Source organism: Zonotrichia leucophrys, chromosome Z (assembly GCF_028769735.1).
Source record: "Zonotrichia leucophrys gambelii isolate GWCS_2022_RI chromosome Z, RI_Zleu_2.0, whole genome shotgun sequence".
Taxonomy (NCBI): domain Eukaryota; kingdom Metazoa; phylum Chordata; class Aves; order Passeriformes; family Passerellidae; genus Zonotrichia; species Zonotrichia leucophrys.
The window spans coordinates 17,407,674-17,428,933 of NC_088200.1; positions in this window are offsets into that span (position 1 = coordinate 17,407,674).

Consider the following 21,260-nt stretch of genomic DNA (forward strand, 5'->3'; position numbering starts at 1 on the left):
CATTATTACTTATTTTGCTGTGGTTCTGCCTGCAGCTCACAACCACATCTCCCTTGTTCAGCAATGATGCCAACCAAGGACCTATGTGCTCTGTGCTCATCTCAAACTCAGGTTCACCGAATATCTCCAGAAAAGATATTTTTATGTTTTATCCTTTCTTTCCTCTCCCATATTTTCTATAAATTTTTCAAACACTTTCTTCTTCGTTTTTAGAAATCCTCTGCTATTCCCAAATGGCAAGCCCCCTGACAGGGGTAAAAGCAGGGACTCAGCTTGCTCTGTTTTCCTCCACTTAATACTCATTCACATGAACTCTGTATGCCTCCTCCTGTTAGGCATTGCCCACTTCTGCCCTCCTTCCCTTCCTAACAGTCCCTTATGTTGTTCACACAAATGTTTTAGATGTGTTTGCATTACATACTTTGTTCCATCACAAAAGGGCCATTTTCTCCTACACTTCCTTTCTCACTGTTGCCATTGTTTTGGCTCCTGCCTGAGTGAGGACTCCCTGGTCCAAGGAAAACACCCTTTCCTCTGGCAGATTTCCTGCTTCCTATTTAAGCTTCATTTTCCTACCTGGATGAGATCAAAAAACCCCGTGGTGGTGCCAGCTTTCCAGGACAGTATCAACACTTCCCGGCCCACAGAGAGCAACTGGAATGGAGTACATGGGCTCATCAGGCACAGTGCAACACCTGCTCTGTTTTCTGATTCCTGACTAAATCTGCAGGCTCATCCAGTCTCCTGCCATGCGGCATACTCACAAACAGCCAGAAGACATCAAACTGACAGTGCTGTGGGTCCTCAGCCTTTGACCACAAACCAGAATGTGGCAGCTGATATTTTATTCATTAGCAGATAGTAGAGGGACTAATTTAAAGATCGTCATTGAATAATAATAAGGTGTTTTCTTTTTGTGAAAGAGCCTGCAGCAAACCTTTCAATATGATCTTCTTCCTGGTTATCAGGAACAACTACATCCTGATCAAGAAACCCCCTCAACTTTCAGACTTAATCCTAAAGTATTTATCATTCAAGAAAGATGCAATTATTAGCTATTTAACAGGAAATGCAAGTTACACAGAGAAGTCTACTTTTGGAGACATAATTGGCCCAGATATAGTGGTGATATTTGGGCTGGAATTAAGGCTAGATTGAAGCAGCCAAATGAGCAATGGTCTTGCAGTTGGTTGGTTGTGAAAGAAGGAGTAAGTTTGAATATGCCATTTTATGCAACGTATCCACAAAGGCACTATAATACAGTGAGTAGATAATTACACAACAGTTGAATAATGATTTATCAGGGAAATAATCTAAAAAAGTGTGATATTGGAGAATGCCATGGGTTATAAGATGAAATAATTCCTTTTGGCAATTTTTATTTTAACTCAATTCTTACCATACGAGGATTTTAATTCTATTGTGCATATAAATTCTGCTTGTCTCAAAAAGAATTTAAAAGAGAGATGCTAAGACTGAGATGAGAAGCAATTCTTGTTTAAAAAAAATTCCCATTTCTCATATGCAGGCCAAAATAATTTAGGCACCACTACAGAAACAACTTTTCTTCACATCTTATAAATCAAAATAAAATGTATCTTACTTCTATGTTTCTCAAATGCTCCTGCTTTCTAGTGTGAACAGATGAAAGAGGTTGAGTATTCATCTCTGATAGTAATATGTCATGATAGTTGACTTTCTACTGCCCAGCCATGCCGTGGCATTTGGTTCCCCATCCATCCCACCATTGTTTAAGAAAAGAAAAACATTTGTATCAGGAACTGTTCAGCCTTGTCTACACCGTATTCAATTCCCACGGAAAAACATTTCAGCTCAGGTCTGACAACTCCTTCAAATTTCATTTGTCCCAAGTGGTGACTGAATTTTCCCTGTATTCTGGATATTCTAGAGCAATGTGATTTTAAACTGCCTCATCTTACTTGAAACAACATTTAAAGAAAAGAGAGGAATAACTGCTTTCTGTCATGAGATTCCTGCGGGTGTAACACAGGCAGAAACCCCTACCATAACAAATAGACAACTTATCCTCCTTGGGCTGAATTTCAATGAAGCTACAAATGCTAGGAGTGCAGAACTGTTCAGCTGTGCGCACAGGCACAGAAACGATGCACCTAAAACAACACTAGCATGGTTTCACACTGTGCAACACCTCCAGAAGGTGTTTCAACTCTGAAAATGAAGATAGAAAGCATGAGACGGGAATGTTTGAACTCATTTCCGGAGAGGGCCTGAAAACTCTATAATGTGTTTTAGCTTCTCATCTCAAACATAGTCAAGAAAACCCCCAAACAATGACAGATACAATGATTTTTTTTTACTGCCCTTGCTTATTCCAGTTTAAAAAATACTCCTTAGAAATCTTGCTATTAATTAGCTGTACATGTAAAAATACAGGCCAGCCACAGAAAACTCATATTTGGTTATTAGAAATTAATACATATAATTAATACATATTACTGCATCATTTTTCTGCTTCCTAGTTATTTCAGTTTTCTTCTCTTACTAATCAATCCACAGCACTTAGCATATGCTTCATGCTAACACACTGTCCTAGGTTACAATATAAAGATGTATTCTCTTCCCATCCTCAAGAGCTGCTGAGACCAGGAGAGGCATTGTTCTTCCTTATCTCCTGTTAATGGGCCTTGCCTTGCCACATGACTCAGAGATAACTCCCTCCGGGACCCATGTCTGTTTAATGGGTAATCAAGGACCCACTGCATGATCAGAACGATATCAGCCCATTGTGAGATGCTCTGCCCAGGGGGAGGAGCTAAGCATCCCCACCTGGATATAATCTGGAGTTTGGGACTGAACAAGCTCCCCTTACCCACTGGCTTCCAGAGGACAAGAGCTACCAGACCGCTTCTATGGGATCACCACTTCAACAAGACCATTTCATCTGGACTGCAACCACCACCCTAACTAGCAGGGTATCAGGTTGTATTCTGACTCTGTCAGTGGTTTTTGGTTTGTATTATTGCATGGATTTGGGTTTTTCCCTTTTCCTAATAAATTCTGTTTCTGACTTGGGGTGTCTCACTGGTTTTGCTTTCAAAACAGAACACACACAGTTCATATTAAATCATTAATCTACCTTACAGACTCATTTCCAGTTAGCATCCTATAAAAAATATGGTGTTTATTTTGATGAGGTAAATGACAACCCATATAAGTTTATTTGATTCTATTTAAGTGATGAAAGAAAACAACCTCTGACCTCAGTATCAGGTAAGATTATGGAACAGTATATATTGAGTGTCATCAGACAGAACTTACAGGATGGCCAGGGTATTAAACCCAGTCAGCACAGGTTTAGAAGGGGTAGGTCATGTTTGACCAACCTGATCTCCTTTTATGACCAAGTGATCCACCTGGTGGATGCAGGAAGGGCTGTTGATGTTGTTTACCTGGATTTCAGCAAGGGCTTTGACACAGTCTCCCACAGCACACTCCTGGAACAGCTGGCAGCCCACGGCTTGGACAGGAGCACTCTTTGCTAGGTTAGGAACTGGCTGGATGGCCAGGCCCAGAGAGTGGTGGTGAATGGTGCTGCACCCAGCTGGGGGCCAGTAACCAGTGGTGTCCCTCAGGGGTCTGTGCTGGGACCAGTTCTGTTTAATATTTTTATTGATGACATGGATCATCAGTAAAAGTGCCGAGTCCTGCATTTTGGTCACTAACCCCCTGCAGCGTTATAGGCTGGGGACGGTGTGGCTGGAGAGCACCCAGGCAGAAAGGGACCTGGGGGTACTGGTCAGCAGCTGACTGAATGTGAGCCAGCAGTGTGCCTTGGTGGGGCCAGCACTGTGCCTTGGTGGCCAAGAAGGCCAATGGCATCCTGGCCTGTATCAGGAAGAGTGTGTCCAGCAGGAGCAGGGAGGTCATCCTTCCCCTGTACTCAGCATTGGTGAGGCAGTACCTTGAGTGCTGTGTCCAGTTCTGGGCCCTTCCATTTGGGAAGGATGGTGAGACACTCGAGCGCATCCAGAGAAGGGCAACAAGGCTGGAACACAAGCCCCATGAGGAATGACTAAGGGAGCTGGGTTGTTTAGCCTGGAGGAAAGGAGACTCAGAGGCGACCTTATCACTCTTCACAACTTCCCGAAAGGTGGTTGCTGTCAGGTGGGGGTTGGTCTCTTTCACCAGGCAGCACTGACTTCTGTGAACACAGAAGTCAAGCTGTATCAAGGGAAATATAGGTTGGATATTAGGAAGAAGTTTTTTACAAAAAAAGTGATAAAGTTCTGGAATGGTCTGCCTGGGGAGGTGTGGAGTCACCATCTCTGGATGTGTTTAAGAAAGACTGGATGTGGCACTGGGTGCTATGGTTTAGTTGAGGTGTTAGGGACCAGGTGGGACTCAATGATCTTGAAAGTCTCTTTCAACCTAGTCATTCTGTGAATTCTGTGAACTATACTGACATAGACTGTTAATAAAGCTAAGTATTACTAAATATTACAAGAGACATTTCTGACAGAAGGTTTTGGGGTTTTTTAAACAAATTTCTATCTTTGTATTTTATTCTGCCATTTTGACATTGATTTTTTAGAGCACAAATTCAGATCCCAAAACTCCTTTTATTCAAGTACAGATGTAATTGATATACTTTACCATACTTAATGCCACCTCACTGCTTTCTTAAAGTCCACAATTAAAAAATCCTATTACTGAAAAAACAGCAAGAATTTACTTTATGAAAATAAAGTTCACTTTCTACAGGAAAGGCCAGTTCTTACAAATTTCTCTAAATCCTAGCATCAAACCAGTAAAATTTCAAAGTATTTTTTCCCACTTCACTCAACTGGTATAATTTATTTTAAGCTAATTTCACTATTGCACAACTCCTGTCTGTAGTTGTCATTTCATCTTCAGTAAATAACCTATTTTAGAATTCAAGAATTAAAAATAATCTTTCCATTTTAATACTAATAATTTAAAGAAAGAATGCCATCAAGGTGGAAGATAAGATGCACTGGAAAAACATAGAATCAGCACGAGCTGAGAATGAATCCTATAGTCCACGACCTAATTGTGACCTTCCATTTCCTGAAGGGAATCCACAAGAAAGTTGGAAAGGGACTATTTATAGGAGCATGTAATAACAGATCTAAGGGGAATGGCTTCAGACTGAGAGTGGAAGTTATATTAGGGGAAAATTGTCCAGAGAAGCTGTGGATGCCCCATTCCTGGAAGTGTTGGACAGGATTTGGAGGATCCTGGGATAGTGAAAGGTGTCCTTGCCCACAGCAGCATGTTGCAACTAGACGATCTTTAGGCTCCCTTCCAACACATACCATTCCATGGTTCTATGTTTCTTTTATTCTAAATACTATTATTACCATCTCTAAGGGTCACAATATCTAGTGCAGCTGAAGAGATGTTGTCCAAAGAGATAAACTCTTTAACTAAAATGAAGTTATAACTTAAGTGAAAAAGAACAAAAAGTAAAGGAGCAACAAAGACAGGGATTGTGCTATCAGATAACAAGAGAAGTGAATTGTCTCTGCCCAGTGTTGCATGGACTAGATTAACAATAAATACGTAACTATGTGTGATCTCACTCATGTCCAGACCAACAGTCTGCCTGTATTAAGTTTAAGCCATTGTCACGGGAGGACGTTATTTCAAGCCCTGAGCTGCAATAGTGCAATTAGGTTGTTCCCACTGTACATACTGCAGCAATCTCTCCACCATGCTTCTTCACAACTCTTCTGCAAAGTTTTGTGATTTCTGCAAGACTATACAGGTGACAGGGTCATAGGTACAAAAAACTGTAGCTTTGCAGTGTGCTCCTAAAATCATTCCTAGTTATTGCTAGAAATCCAAACAGTCCTATTCATGCTCAGATCACTTTTTTGGGGAACTATTAAAGAAAACTTATGATTACCTTTCTTCATTGAAAGTTTCCTTTTTGTTGTGCTGGCAATGAATCTCCCTAAGTCCCATTTTAAAAATTGCTCATCTACTTCTCAGTGATTTAAGATACATAAGAAAACATCAGTTAAAAGTAACAGACCTTTTTGTGTGCCTTAATAAGCCTAAAAAAAGCTGTGAAGTATCTTGACACAGAAAAAGAAGCTTTCACAACAAAATTAATTTTAGCCTGTATTATTGCAGATGTCAGGGAGAGATTTTAGCATCTAGAAAAGAGGCAAGTTTCTTACCATTAAAACAGGGAAATTATCCAACAATATTCCAATTAGCAAAAATCATACCTGCATTGGCTTACAGTTTTTGTAGCTACCTCTGCGCAGTGTTTGATCTTAATATCAAATTACTTTACATAGTTATTCAAGCAACTAGAATTTTCTAGTTTGTGAATTCAAAAACCAGAAAAGGAAATGTCATCATAACTCTATGTTTTCTTGTAAACTCTACCATACAAAAAGCCCAAGGTGCCTTTTATACACATTTCAAATCTGTTTGGTGCTGTGACACCAGCTTTTTTTTATTTACAGGATTACCAGTGTCACTTAAACCTATCTAGCATTGAGAATCAGGTTCAGTCATGAAGAGTTCAGACTCTGATCTTGTAAGATAACCTGTGCTTGCAAACCCTGCCACTGTTCAGAAACTTGTTCCTTGGTGAAAACAGAGAACTTATCATTCCATTTTTGTAAGATATCACTTTCAGCAATGTCTTTATGGTGATCAGAGACAGGATCCAAGGGGATGGTCTGAAGTTGTATCAGGGGAAATTTAGGCTAAAAAAGATTCTTCTGCCAGAAGGTGGTTGAGCACTGGAACAGGCTCCCCAGGAAAGTACTCACAGCACCAAGCCTGAGTTCAAGGTGTTTGGACAATTCTCTTAGGCCCACGGTGTGGCTCTTGGGAGGGTCCCATGCAGGCCCAGGAGTTGTTCTCCATGATCCTGGTGGGTCCCTTCCAACTCAGCATATGTTTTTATTCTATGATTCATTAAAAACTCTTTAAAAAATTCAGAATGAGCTTGTAAATAGTCTGGAGAATGGCTAAAAAAATTACCACTTTTTTTCAGACTGGTAAATTTTTTTTGTTTATTCTAACAAGCATCAACTACCATGCCTAAAAACAATAGAAAGTATACCTCCGGTGAATGGGTTTGGGATCATCTTTTCTGCTTAAGTCAATTACCATTTACAGACATTAATTCCTAAAATCCCCTAATTTGCACCCGTGTTTTGCATTCAGACTTGCTGGTTTCAGTAAGAGCAGCAAATAACAATAAAAGAGCAGCATCTATAATAAAAGATCATTCACATTCAGAAATAATGGCTAAATTCAATAACATTTCAAGTGCTGGTACTTAGTTTCAGACAGCTTTGTTTTTCCATAGCATATGAGGAAAATTACCAAAAGCAAAGCAATTATGTTTCAAATTATTTAAAGAAATCAATGTGATATTTAATTTTCATGTAAGTATTACATGAAAATTGCAGTATCTTCTGAAACCTAGTAGGTTTGATTGCTAAGGCTGCACTGAAAATAGTAAGCTTTTTCAGCTTTCCTCCAAATTTACTTTCATCCAAAACACACACACACACACAAAGATGATTTGGCAATAAAATAATATCAACTGTGCTTATTTCTATCAGTTTCAAAGTAAAAAAGATATCATTGTTCGTTTACAAAAAAAAAACATTAGAGAGCACAATTTTTATGAAAAGGATTGGAAATAGATATTTCACTTTTAAGTAGAATACATTTGCAAATGTCTTTAAAATTAAAAATAACAAGATGTCAAATGGAAGAAAAAATTAAAAAACCAACTTATTGCATTGCCGGTAGTTCTCTCTTCTTTTTGCTATGAATAGGTAAAACACTGTATTTTTGCCATAACTGCTAATGTTAAAAAAAAAGAAATCCATGAAATGTTTATATCTTTGTCATGGTCTGACACTGGCTAAAAGCCAGGCACCCATGAAAAATATCAACATTCACTCATTCTTCTCTGATATAGTTGAGTGAAGGAGGAAGTAAGGAAAAATTGAAGGGTTCACGAGTTAAGGATTAGGAGAAAATACTTAAAGCAAAAAAGACTCAAGCTTAAAAGGTACAAAGAAAAGAAATTATTAACAGAATTAAAAGAGAATAATGAAACCTAAAATAAACCTTTAGGTCACCTTTTTCCCCTCCAGCCCCTCCCTCCCTTCCACCGACAATACAAGGAGACGGGGTGTGTGAGTTTTGGTCAGTTTTTCACTCAAAATCTTCAGTTTGCTTAGGAAGGTTAATTTCTTCTGCTATGCCGTCGGGTTTCCACCATGGGACATTGTCCTCTGTGAACTTCTCCAATGTGGTTCTAATTTTCATGAGTAGCAGTCCTGCCCAACCTGCTATAACGGCTCCCCCCCAGGGGCAAAACAGTCTTCTCCAACAACATGGCATGGGACATTTTAGTTCATGGGGTGTAGTCTTTTAAGGATAAATGCTCTATTTTGGAAGCAATGGCTCTCTTTATTTCTGGAAACAAGGATCTTCTATCTCTCTCTTTGAGTTTCCCACTAGAATACAGATTTTCATAATCCATGCACTCCAGTGTGAACACACTTTCTCACAGGCAGCAAGTGGACCTCTGCATCTGCCCAAGCATGCCATGAGTTACAGGGAAACCGTTTGTTTCATTTTAGTCCTTATCATGGCTTGTGGATTTCAGCTCCAATGTTCAGAGCACCTCCTGCCCCTCTCTCCTTTCATCGACCCTAGTGTCACCATGTGTTTTCCTCTGGTGTCCTCACCTTTTCCTTTTGTCTGAATTTGAAAAGACAGGTGTCTGCTTAGGAAGGCAGGAGCCTCCCCTGAAATGGAAAAACGTAAACCCCCCTCCCTCCAAATTACTATAATTTTGAAATTAAGGGGCACTCAGGAAAACATATGGGAGTAGGAATAACAGTTCTTTATTAAGAAAAAATAAAAATAAAAATGAAAATAAAAATGCAGTAATACAAAATAACACCAACAGAGTCAGAATACAACCTGACACCCAGCTGGTCAGGGTCTTGGTAGCAGTCTGATTAAATGATGGCTGCAGTCCTCCTGGAGTGACAGATGTAGTGTTACAGATGTAGTTCCATTGAAACAACAAAACTGTATAAAGGATGTAGTTTTCCTGTGAAGGTCGTGTAGTGTTGTTGATGGGCCTGATATTTCTCTGGAAGTCCAATGGGAAAAGGCTGCCTATGATGTTCTAAATTTCAGATTATATCCAGTTAGGAATGCTTGGCTCCTCCCCCTGGGCAAAGCATCTCACAAGGGGATGATGTAATTTTATCAATCAAGCAGTGAGGCTCAACGGCCCATTAACAGAAGATATCTCCCCAGAGGGAGGATGGGTCATGGAAGATATAAAGAAAACCACTGCACCTGGTTTTAACAGATGGCAATAGAATACACACCCCCACTGGCATCTTGCATTTGCAACCTAAGACACCTTTTCTCTAAGTTGGGAGGGAACTAGTGCCCATGGGTTCTTTTCTTCTCAAGTTCTATCAATTGAAAAATTCTTACAGGGTTTAGCAGTGCTGAAAGGTTGATCCTGTCCAGGCTCCACATCGGGGAATCGCTCATGTTGGCCATGTGGTCCCCACTGGCACATCACAGGTGGTGCCAGCTGCCACAGCACCTCTCTTCATGCAGAGTGCTGAAAAGGAGAAGCTGCTGCCACCGCCCCTGTCCTCCTGTTCTCAGCACAGCTGGCTAAAAGCAGCCAGGCAGGCAAAATCCATTGCTGGCTGTGCTGAGATGACAGTAGCTGCGTGGCCACTTGCAGCGCTGGCCCTGCCTCCATGCCTCCCCATTCCTCGGAAGAAGGACTATGGGCAATTGTTTTTCCTTCTTAAAAATGTTTTCACAGAAGAGTGACCAACTTTTCTAATTCATCCAGCTTCAGAGCTGTCAGGGACTGGCTCTTCCAGACATAGTAGAAGCTTCGAGCAACTTCTCTCAGAAGCTGCCTCTGTCGCTTCCACTGTCCCCACCAAAAAGCAAGGCTGTGTTAAACCAACATTCTCTTTTTGCAAATAGTGCTCTATCTTTGCTTTGGATTCCTATGAATCCAGACTGAATTACAATAATAACCAAGATGACAGCACTCAATATTTCCCAATATTTCTCAGTATTTATTCTGCTTAAAGCATTTGTGCTGTCAGCAGCACCAAAATTTATTGCCACAGAAAAGCTTAGAAAAGTCAAATGTGTTCTTCTAAAATTCAACATATCTTGCAGATATAAATGAGGCCTATCTGTGAAAGCCTCTCTCTTTCTATTAGTTGAAATAGGGGTCAAACATTCATCATGTTTTGCTGTAAAAAATGTGTGGAAATGAAACGCCACTTCCCATCCCTTTTTTAGGCAAGAAGAAGAGAATAAAAAAAGGAGGAAAGAAGGAAAAAGCCCCCTCACAAAGTGGAGTTCTTATAAGCAGTCACAAATAATGCTTCTTACCCCAGCAACAGCCACATTGCATGGGATTCAGTTTGCCCTCAGGCTCCACAGCATACTAACAAAAATTTACTAGGTTTTCGTCTTGAGAAATAGTTCATGTATACACAACACAGAGACATGTACACTTCAGAGGGTTAATACCCAAGCAAGGAATGCATTTATGTTTCTGAGTAATGCTTTGTGTACTTTCTAATTTTACTACTTAGTTCTGAAACCCTGTTGGAGAGTTGATTGCATAATTTTTGAACACTGAATTTGAGATGCAGTTAGCTTCGTGATGTAAAGGAAAATAGCTAATTTTAACTAATAACTAATAACTAATTGGGACCACTGGGGCAAGGGGAAAACAAGAATTCAAAATAAACAATGTGGATAATATGCACAGGGTTATTGCAGAGTTATATGAATGTGCCACGTGTTACAGAAGAATTTATCTGTTTTGTATCATTCTAGCAAGATAAAGCAACTCACAGATGGTGGTACACTGTGACTGCTAACACAAAGTGAGGAGTGGAAACAATGGAAGGGGGAGTGAATTAAAATCTTAATTCATGAGACATAGTAAGCCAAAATAAATAGCAAAACTGTCAAATTTCAGATTTTTGGCAGCATAGAACACCACCACTTAAGTGTTCTACCGTTTCTATTTTTTTCTTAGGAAGATGTATGTTAGCAAAAAAGCACCTTTTTGCATCATTACGGTCAACATATCACGTTGGCTTTCATCTGTAGTTATTTGTCAAGGTTCTTGTGGGTCTTGGGTCTTCAAAGAGACAAGAGCAGATGTTGGTTGTAGTAAAGTTGTTTATTGCATGAATGCATCAGTCTCGGAGGAGGAGTTCAGAGTTCAGGAGTCCAAAGTATTAAAGTCCATGCTAAAAGCTTTCTGGCATAAAGTCCTGAGCAGATGTAGTAGCAGAAGCAGCTCCCACCTTTCTTCATTCTTCTTCTTTGTTTTTTTTTTTTTTTTTTGCACTTCAGTATAGGGGGGACTTTTACCCATAGAACAACCAATCAGCTAAAAGCACGATTGTAAAATATTTTTTCTACACCAACCCGATCTTAACTCTAATTTGTGAAAGTAGTCTCAATTCTTACCCTAAATTTATGTACATTATTTCATCTGTTCACGTAAATATACTGTTTTCTTACCTAAAATCTAGGTATGTAATTTGATCTATTTACATGAGTAGTTCTATCTACTCTATCTAGAAACACAAACAATGTTCTGCTATGTTTTTGTTATTTTTTGTTATGTCTGGAGCTATGTTAAACTAGGCTTTAGGGCTTTTACTAGCTAATACAGTCTCTTAAGGCGCTTAGAATATATTTCTACTTACAGCTAAGACTTACATTTATATGAAATCTGTGTGGCTTAATGTATTTAAGCTTCTCTAGAGGCTCTAATTCAAACTCTGCATTCTTTTCTCTCTCTGAGGGGCTCAGAGACCCTTCCATTTCATGCATTCCAACAGTTATTCAGTCCGAATTTAGATTAGCACAGAACAGCCTAGGAAACAATTTCATTTAAAAAATGTTCATTAAAATACAGCTGCGTCTCAACAACAGGGAGATGTGAGCCAGGAAGTAATTATTAATGAGGATTGGTCAGAACTTTGTCTTTAACTATGCTGCGACAGTAGTTTTTACATAACAGGAACAGGGAATTTTTGAACATGGGTAATACAGAAGCCTGCTTCTACCCTTTTCTCAGCAGAATTGTGGAGCTTTTCCGTTCTGAGGAGGCTGTAATCTGATCCTAAGATTCTTCCCATGGGACACCTGATAAAACCCCAGCCCCAGGTCTGTGTCCTCTCTCTGCTTTCTCGGCTCCCTGGGCTTTGCTCGGGCTCCCGGGCCTCGGCCTCCTGCCTGCCCTGGCACGGGGTGTGTGAGGGGGAAACAAAATGGACTCTGGTGCTAAACAACAAAGAGATTTGTATGTTCTCTTTTCCCTGCAGTCGGCTGTGGCCTCCCTGGATGCTGAAATAAACCTGCGCAGGAGACTTTTCTCCTTTCTCTCCTCTCTGTAGTTTTTACGCCTTTATTAAAACAATCAGCTCTGGGGGGAGAACCGTCGGGTCCACACTCACGCCAGCGCCGCATGCATTGCGACAATCCCTTGCTCGCTTTTCCAGTTTGGCTCCCAGGGTTCTGGCTCTAGCCGAGGTCCTCCGTGGCTAGGGCGAGGGGCAGAAAAAAGGTCCCAGTGTCTCTGCAGGCTCGGGACTTTGTTCCTCACGTTCAGACATCACTTTCATCTTCTAATTCTGTGTTGGCTCGTTGTTTTTGGGGTCTTTCGGTAAGATGGGGTGGCTTTCCCTTGGCATGCTGGCTCCGAGGTCATTTGCATGCCCTCCGATATCGTCCCCCCCCTCCATGTCCCCTCCTTTCACTGTACCAGAAGGGTCATCCATCTGGCAGCAGTCAGGGTGGTACTGGCAAAAGGAGGTAGTCAACGAAAATGACCGGTGATTAAAATAACAAACAGTTAGAACTCGACTCTGGCAGCAACTGGTCCAACCTGTTCACTCTGCAACCTTTAAAAGGCAATTGGCAGCTTTTCTACTTATAGCAGCTATAATCGTCACTGTAGCCACATGCTGTTACACATACTGTTACATGTTTTAATATTGCAGACTGCACTATCATGTAGCGCTCTCTTGGCTACGTCCCACTTTTCTGCATAGACACCAACAAAGTAACTCAAAGAAAAGATTTTTAGCGAACCAGGCCATGTGCAGCCCTGTTCAGTCTGTGGCTGCAGCTTGGGACTTGAAAAAGATTGGAAGCTTTTAATGCAGACCAATCTTTGTTCTGGGAAGCCTAAGCTCTCTGCACAGCTGTCTAGAGAAGCTCTGGCAACTGTGAATTTTAGATTTTTCTGTTATAAAAAGTGTTAAGAATAAGAAGCTTGACTACGCCAATATTCAAGCAGCAATCAATTTATTATTTAATATGGTAAAGTATGAGCAATACAGCACTGGGTACAGTGGGGGAAGTTTTCCCTCCAACTGCACACTGATAATTGAGGGTTACAGGTATTTATGGGGGTACTCATCAGCTTTTTCAGCAGTTTCTATTTCCAATTTTTTTACTCATCAGCAATTTTTATTCCAAATTACCACATCATGATTCTACACACTATTGTGATCTTAAGTTTCTCAGGATGTATCTCAAAAGGAGGATCCCAGATGGTGGCGGTCCAGTTTCCATTTGGTCGAAACCATAAACCCTTGAGGTGATGTTCATCTTCCTTTCTCAAGCTGTTTTTCTCTGCTTCAATAAGGCATGAGATAAGCATATTTCCTTTATATATATTCCAAAGCTATAGTTTCAAAGATACAAGTAATATTCTAAAATTATACTTCAAAAGGTTATTATTGCAGAACTCTTTATGGATTAAATGCAGGCAAAAAGCAACATCTTAAACACTTTAATTCCAATGCTCTTAAATCAACTAGGATTAATGTGCAAACAAAAGATAGGTTCAAAGGCCTTCTTCCATACTTTATTTTCCTCTGTTATTATTAGAATTCACAGCTCTCCCATTGTTGGGGTCCACACATTTCGCATTCACAACTACACCCATCGCCTGTTTGTACCTGACACAAAACACAACTTTGTATTTCACAAAAGCAAACTAATATTTTAAATAAAAACAGAGTTTTCAATTGGAAATCAAAATCATTTCAAAATGTCTGTTGTAATATGCCTAGTGACAGTGAAGTAAGAAGGCCTAATGGCTAAAGGTGCAGTTCAGTTGAACATGCAGTTCCAACCAGAAATTATGGATCTCACGTGGATATATTGAATGTTATATTAAGATCAGGCTGAACACTATAATGTGACACTCCCAGTATTATAGAACACTATAATAAGACACTCCCAGCTTTCAGCTTTAGGCAAGGATGGAAGGGAGATAGGGAGGGAAGGAAGGAAAACAATATAGAAATTCAATCTTCAGCAAGAGAGTTTCACCAATCCAAGGTTCAGGCCAATAGGAAATACATTTTGTTATGAACAAAAATTCGGTTAATATTTTTTTGTGAGAAAAAGTTACAAAAAGGCAGCCAGATCTCTGTCCCTGCCAGGATTCTGCGTGCTTTGTTATTGTAAACACGGGTCATTGTAGCTTATCGCCCCTTTTGTATTAGTAAAGGCCCTGGCTGGGATGGGGTGATGGCCCTTCCCCGAGGCTAAGGTGTTCTCTTTTCCTACCATAGGGAAGACACCTGAGAGGGTGGGGGGGGGTTATGCAAAGTGACTCCAAGACCAGCATGCTTTTTGGGACCCCAACTCCAAAATGCAACGAGAAAACCCTAAAAACAACGAGCCACCTAAGAGTTGAGAGACTAAAGTGATGTCCGGACGTGAGAAGCCAAGTGCTGAGCCTGCAGAGATGCGGAGTCCCTCTCGCCCTGACCGTGAGAGTCGTCCCCGGCGGAGAGACCAAGCCGAATAAGCGAGGAGAGGCAAGATCTGACGGGGACATCACGCCCTAAAGGCTCCCACGAGGACTGGATCCCCCGGCTCTGCCCCTGGTGGACAGAGCTGCGCATATCCTCCTCTGAGTCACCCAGGGAGACACGATGGGGACTGCAGCCCTGCCGAGCCGCCCAGTCCTGAGCTGATCACTTTTAATAAAGGTATTGAAAAGGAGAAGAAGTCTCCTGGCCCTGTTTATCTCACGTTTCAATCCACATCAATCAAACATCTCTTAAAAGGCAGTCAAGAACATTATAAACCATTATGAATTATGGACCAATTTTCAACAGGGGTGGGTGTTGGAATAAAGATGCTTCATGGCTTGTATGTAATAATAATTATTAACTGCTCTCTCAAGAATATTTCCTGCATCTTCATCCATTACCAGAGTTCAAGGCATAACTGCTGAAGCCTTAGGATGCTGCAAATAGTTCAAGCTGTTAAGTCTGACCTAAGACAAAAGATATAGTGTAATTAGTTTAATTTGTCATGTTCCATCATAATCTCCAAAGAATATTACACCTGACATTAATAATATTGTTATAAATTATCAAATCGATAGCCAAATTTATGAAAAGTTTAACAAAGATTTATTGGGCCAATTACAAAAAAATAGAATTACGAGCAACCACGACAATCAAGACAGCATCAGTCCAGGTAACAGGTGCTAGGTGAAACCAGAGGTTCATCTGACAGAGTGACAGCTTTCCCTCAAGGGTTCACACCGAGTGTTCCCCCCCCCCCCCCCCCAAATCCAGCTTATATACAGTTTATTCTGCCTGAGGCAAAGATGACCACATCTTTCTATTCATTCCTTCGAATGGAAATCCATTTCTATACATATGTTGAAATAGCAAAAGACGGTCTAGGTACACAGAGGAAGTTTGTTTTCACATGTAATAAGTTGGTATCGGTCCCTGAGTACCTAGATGCAATCAGGATGTGTCTGAATCTTGTGAAATTCTTGGGACACTGCAATTAATCATGGGCCAGGAAGACCCCCGATGTTATGTCCCAGGTGCAGGAGACAACGCAATGATTGAAATGATCGTGATGGTCCAGGAAGGTCCCATTCAGACGTTAAAAAAGCCTGATGCTATCTTGAGCTGCCAGGAATTAGTTACAATCTGAATAGAACTCTGTTCCTGGCTGGGCAGGTTAAAACATAATTTCTACAATATTTTATACCCACACATATCTCTTTATACAGCATGCATTAACTTCATCACATATCACAATACGATAGCAATTTATGAGATAAATTAATTCTTAAGTTAAAAAAAAATTAAATTTAAAAAACAGACATCCATCCGGGTAACAAGTCTCAGTATGTGAGAACTGCCAAACTACAGCTCCTCTAGGCTACTGATTACTTATAGGTATCTTATAACAAGTCTATTTTTAGTTTTAAGAAACACTTATGAAAAAATGGGGCTTCCTTTTATGATCCACTACACAAAGGAAGAATGTTTCTGTTCTGCATTTTGTCCTGAGAGTACCCACTAAAACCCAAACAGCTTCCAAAACTTTCTTCCTTTTCCAAGGTCCACTTCTGCCTCCTGTTGACTGGCCATCTCTCCTCCAACCCTGTGGTAACTTTCATGTTTTAATAATCTCAGCTGCACACCCTCATCAAAGGCTTTCTGAGTACTCACTAGACAATTTTACCTGTATCCTCTCTGACTCACTCAGGGAACACATACCAAGTTTAGTCCACTTGGATTTCCCTTCAGAGAGAAGCTGTGCTATCCCACCACCTCACACTTCTCATGTATGCTCAGGTTTCTGGTTCCTTGGGTGATGCCATAGCCCAGGTAGCTTATTTGCTCTGCATTTCCATGGGGTTCAATAGTTGTATCTGTTTCCTTTAAATCAAGCTGGCTCCTCTTGACCCTGTACCCTCTGTTAGCAAGAAGATGCTGGAAGACAGTCAAGAGAGTCAGGAGCACAGCACAGACCTATTATAGAGGGGTGGTGGCTGCAGATAGGTATTTCTCCACTGTCCACAGCTGTTAGTCCATCACAGAATTCTTTAATACATTCCTAATCATGAGGTCAAAGGGATATTGCATGCCAACCAAGCCTGACATCACCTCGGTTTTAATGGGCAACCTGATGTACCCCTGCTCCAAGCATAGTAATTCCTGCATGGTTGGGACACATTTTTTCAGAAGGGACTTTGCCCCTGTCTGAAAATATGACAGCTCCCTAAATAATCTGGTGTTGACACCAATTGATTAATTCAATATTTAAGGAAAAAAAAGAAAAACCAAATCAATCCAATATGCTTGGCCTGAGATTTCATGCAGTTTTTCTGGTGCAAATAATTTATTGTGTGCATGAGACTTTCCCTAACATTTTCAGCAATAAAAATGAAACAAGGAATTTGCCAAGTCTGTCAGTCTCATTACTCAAGCACCTCTTTGACATTTCTTCCTCCTGTCATCTCCTCACTTGTTCCCTAAATGACTTCTTGCTTTTGATGTATTTAGAGAACTTTTCACTACCATGTTTTGTTTCCACAGAAAAGTGAATTTTTCAACCGTCTTATAGTCCTGTTTCCAGCTAAGCAGTCCATCATACTCTGTCTGCCTTGTCCTGTGTATTTAAGTATGCTTTTAAATTATTGACATCAACCTTTCTTAACATCAACTCTGTAATAGCTACCCAAAATGTTCCAATGAGTCAGATATGGTTTAATAAAATGCTTTGCTTGGAGGTTTCTTGCTTTCTGGACTGCCTAATTTCTAATTAAATGCATCATTTCATAATTAAAATGTGTAGGAATTCTGCAGATAAATTCTGTGAGTTATCTGACTTCTTTATTCGTATAACAATTATAAATCTAACGATAATGTAAATGTTACTACAGAGGTATACCAGTAATTCATCCATAGGTAAGTGTTCAGCTGGAACAAAGCGCAGAAAAGCTTCTTCCAAAAATTCTTTGACAAAGCAGCTGTCTGCTAAATATATAAAAAAAAAATCTCCCTATATATAACACATGTTGTAATAAAGATCTTTTTATTCAGCTATAGTGTGTAGTTAGTTAATGCTGATCAAAGAATTAAAAATGGCAGCCTTTTCCAACTTCAGAATTAGATTTGCATTTTGATAGTGGGCATTTAATCCTTCAGCCAGTTTATAGCATTCTGATTATGTCATCTAATCTGGATGATTAAAGACAGATTTAGTCTTTCAATCAGAGAAAATATTAATTTTAAAAGGGAGCCTTAGATAGAATGATTACATTACAAATGATCAAATCTGTAGCCAAATTTATAAGAAAATTTAACAATGATTTATTAGATTGTTAACAAAAAACAGAATTTCAAAAAAAACCCACCACAGCCAAGACAGCGTCAGCCCTGTGTGCCAGCACTGGGCGAACCGAGACCTGACTGACAAAGTGTCAGCGTTTCCCCAGCGGTTCACACCGACTGTTTCAAGCCTTAGCTTATATACAGTTAATTCTGCCTGAGGCAGGGATGACTGCACGTTTCTTTATGTCTCTTCACATGTAGAACTGGGGCCATACATGTGCAGGAATAGTCAAAGGTAAGTCCAGATGTCCACACCTGTATTCGTATGTAGCAAAATGGCCCCCGTGCTTGAGTACGGTAGATGCAATCTTCCCAGGTGCAGGTCCCCGTGAGAGGTTTAGACATTCCAAGGAAACTAGCAATCATGGCCCAGGAAGGTTTATTTCATACGTTAACAGACTTGATCTTATCTTAACATTGTCGGGGAACTAATTGAATAAACGTAAGACTCTGCTCCCAGCCAGGGTGGTCACAGACGTACCTTAGATTCTACAATATTTTATACATATATACAGCATGAATTATGTCTACCATATACTACAATTACTTCCTGTGTAGAAATCGCCTCAGCAAGCAGCATTACCTGAAATAAACAGGGCAGGAGACTTTTTCTCCTTTTAATGCCTTTATTAAAAGTGATCAGCTCAGGATTGGGCAGCTCGACGGGTCTGCAGTCTCAGTATTTTTCAAACAGACAAAACAAGATTCTTTCCCTGGAAAATCAGCCACCTGAGGCAATATTTTCATTCCAAAAAGTCTTACCTTCTGGCTGAAGTTCTAAATTATTCAACAAGAACCCCAGAGGAGATATGAATGCAGGCAGCTGATTGGAGGTTTTACAGCAAAAAAGTGTCACAGCTTAATTTTTCTGAAGTCCAGATCCTCTAATGTTAAAACCAGTGTCAATCTTCCCATTAACTCAAAGCCTAAATCATGTAAGTAGGGAAAATGCCAACATTTATATGCATTTAGAAATATACTTCATTTTGAGGCCAGACAGAAAAGCTACCAATTACTGCAGTAGCAATTTCAATACTGATCAAAATCTTGGATGACTATGCAGTCAATAATTTAAAGCATGTATTATATAACAAGAATATGTAAGAGTAAAAAATATTTCCCCCCCCCCCCCACCACATTTCTTAGAATCTAGATTTAAGGAGACAGAAGACGTTATTTCAAATGCATCACTGGCCTACTGAAAATGGAAGGAAGATAAAAACATTCAAAGACAGCCACACCTCAAATCCAGTGTTCACTTCTAGGCCTCCCACAAGAAGAAAGACATTGAGGTGTTGAGTGAGTCCAGAGAAGTTAATGGAGTTGATGAGGAGCAGTTGAGGGGCGGGGGGCCTCAGCCTGGAGAAAAGGAGGCTTAGGGAGAACCTTGTTGCTCTCTAAAATGACCAGAGAGGAGGGTGCAGCCCAGGGGTGGCAGCTCTTCTCCTAAAAAACAAGCAACAGGACAATAGGAAATAGTGTCAAGTTGCACCAGGGGAGGTTTAGTTTGGATATTAGGGGAAATTTCTTCCTGTTGAGGGTTTTCAAGCACTGGAACAGGCTGCCCAGGGCTATGATGGCATTAACGATTCCTGTAGATGAGGAACTCAGGGACATGGTTTAGTATGGATTTGGCAGTGATGACACAATGATCTTGGACCTAAATGACTGTGTTTCTAGAACTGGGTACTCCAGCCTTCTAAAAGCCTCTCTGAAATATTACTACATCCGTGAAGCACTTAATCATCTCTGAAACATGACTGTGTCTCAAAATTGGATTAATTGGAGCAAAATTGGATACAGATTGGAGCAGTCTTTAGAGATCATTGTATCCCACCTCTGCATCTGGGGGTGGTGAATGATTCTTTTTCTTCTCTAGGTTTGCAATTCTACTTCAAAGTTATTAAACTGATAGGATGGCCATTATTTACATGAAGGTTTATCTACCATTTTTACTGAGACTCCCATCAGTATTTCTTGCTTCAATATTTTTTGCCAACTATCTATTTCACAAGATTAATTCTGAAAAAAATATCAGCTAAATATTGATAGTCTCATAAAAATAAAAATAGTCAAATTCTATAGAAAGCATTGTTACAGATGGATAGATAAAAATCTTGCATAGTCAGTCACTTGGAGTTGTAGGTAGTCTGGGTATCCTCCAATTTTCATAAAAATTGGAAGATGTTCACCACAATTAACACTAAAAACTTAAAACCACTGAGATAAGGCAGAAACAAATTAATTTGCATTTAATACACTCTTTTTTTTCTCCTCTCATCCACTTAGCTTAAAAAGTTGGCATTCCACCACCTGACATTCCAGTGCACAGTAACATTCTCTCTCCCCTTCTGCTTTTATCCATTTGCAGACTATAGTTCACACCATGAAGCACTATCCTGCAAAATTCCTGGCCTGAGATAAGACTTCTAAAGGCATCCCAGTATGTCATGCTTTTTTTGAACATTATTTGACTTCCTGAAAAATGAGCTGATGTAAAACACTTCAGCAAATTGTGGCTTGCTCCATTTTCTCATAGGGTTCAGGCTGTCAGTGCTGTTCTCAATGTTCTTGCATATTTTAGCACTTCTGCCTCATCACAGAAGGAACAGCCCATGAGGAGCTTCAGAAGGGGAGAATCTAGCAAAATGCCAAAACAGAATGCAGCACTAATCCTACCTGAAATCATAGTTGGTACTTACACCATAATATATAACAAAGCTTGAAAGATGCTTAATATTTTAAAACTGAAATTAATAATAAAGGAACTTAACAGACAAAAGTTCTGCTTTTTCAGAGAGCTTCTCAAACTACAAAACTGCACCAGCTACTTATTCACACTGTGTAGGGCTGTTCAGTATCATAAAACACCACAGAACTTGAATTCAGGCCATGCTCCATTGGAATAAAGACTATTATTTTATTCTTTCAGCACTCTCATCTGAATTTCATCTAACCTTAAGAATATGAAAGTGTTACACACACAGCCTCAAATTCCTGCTT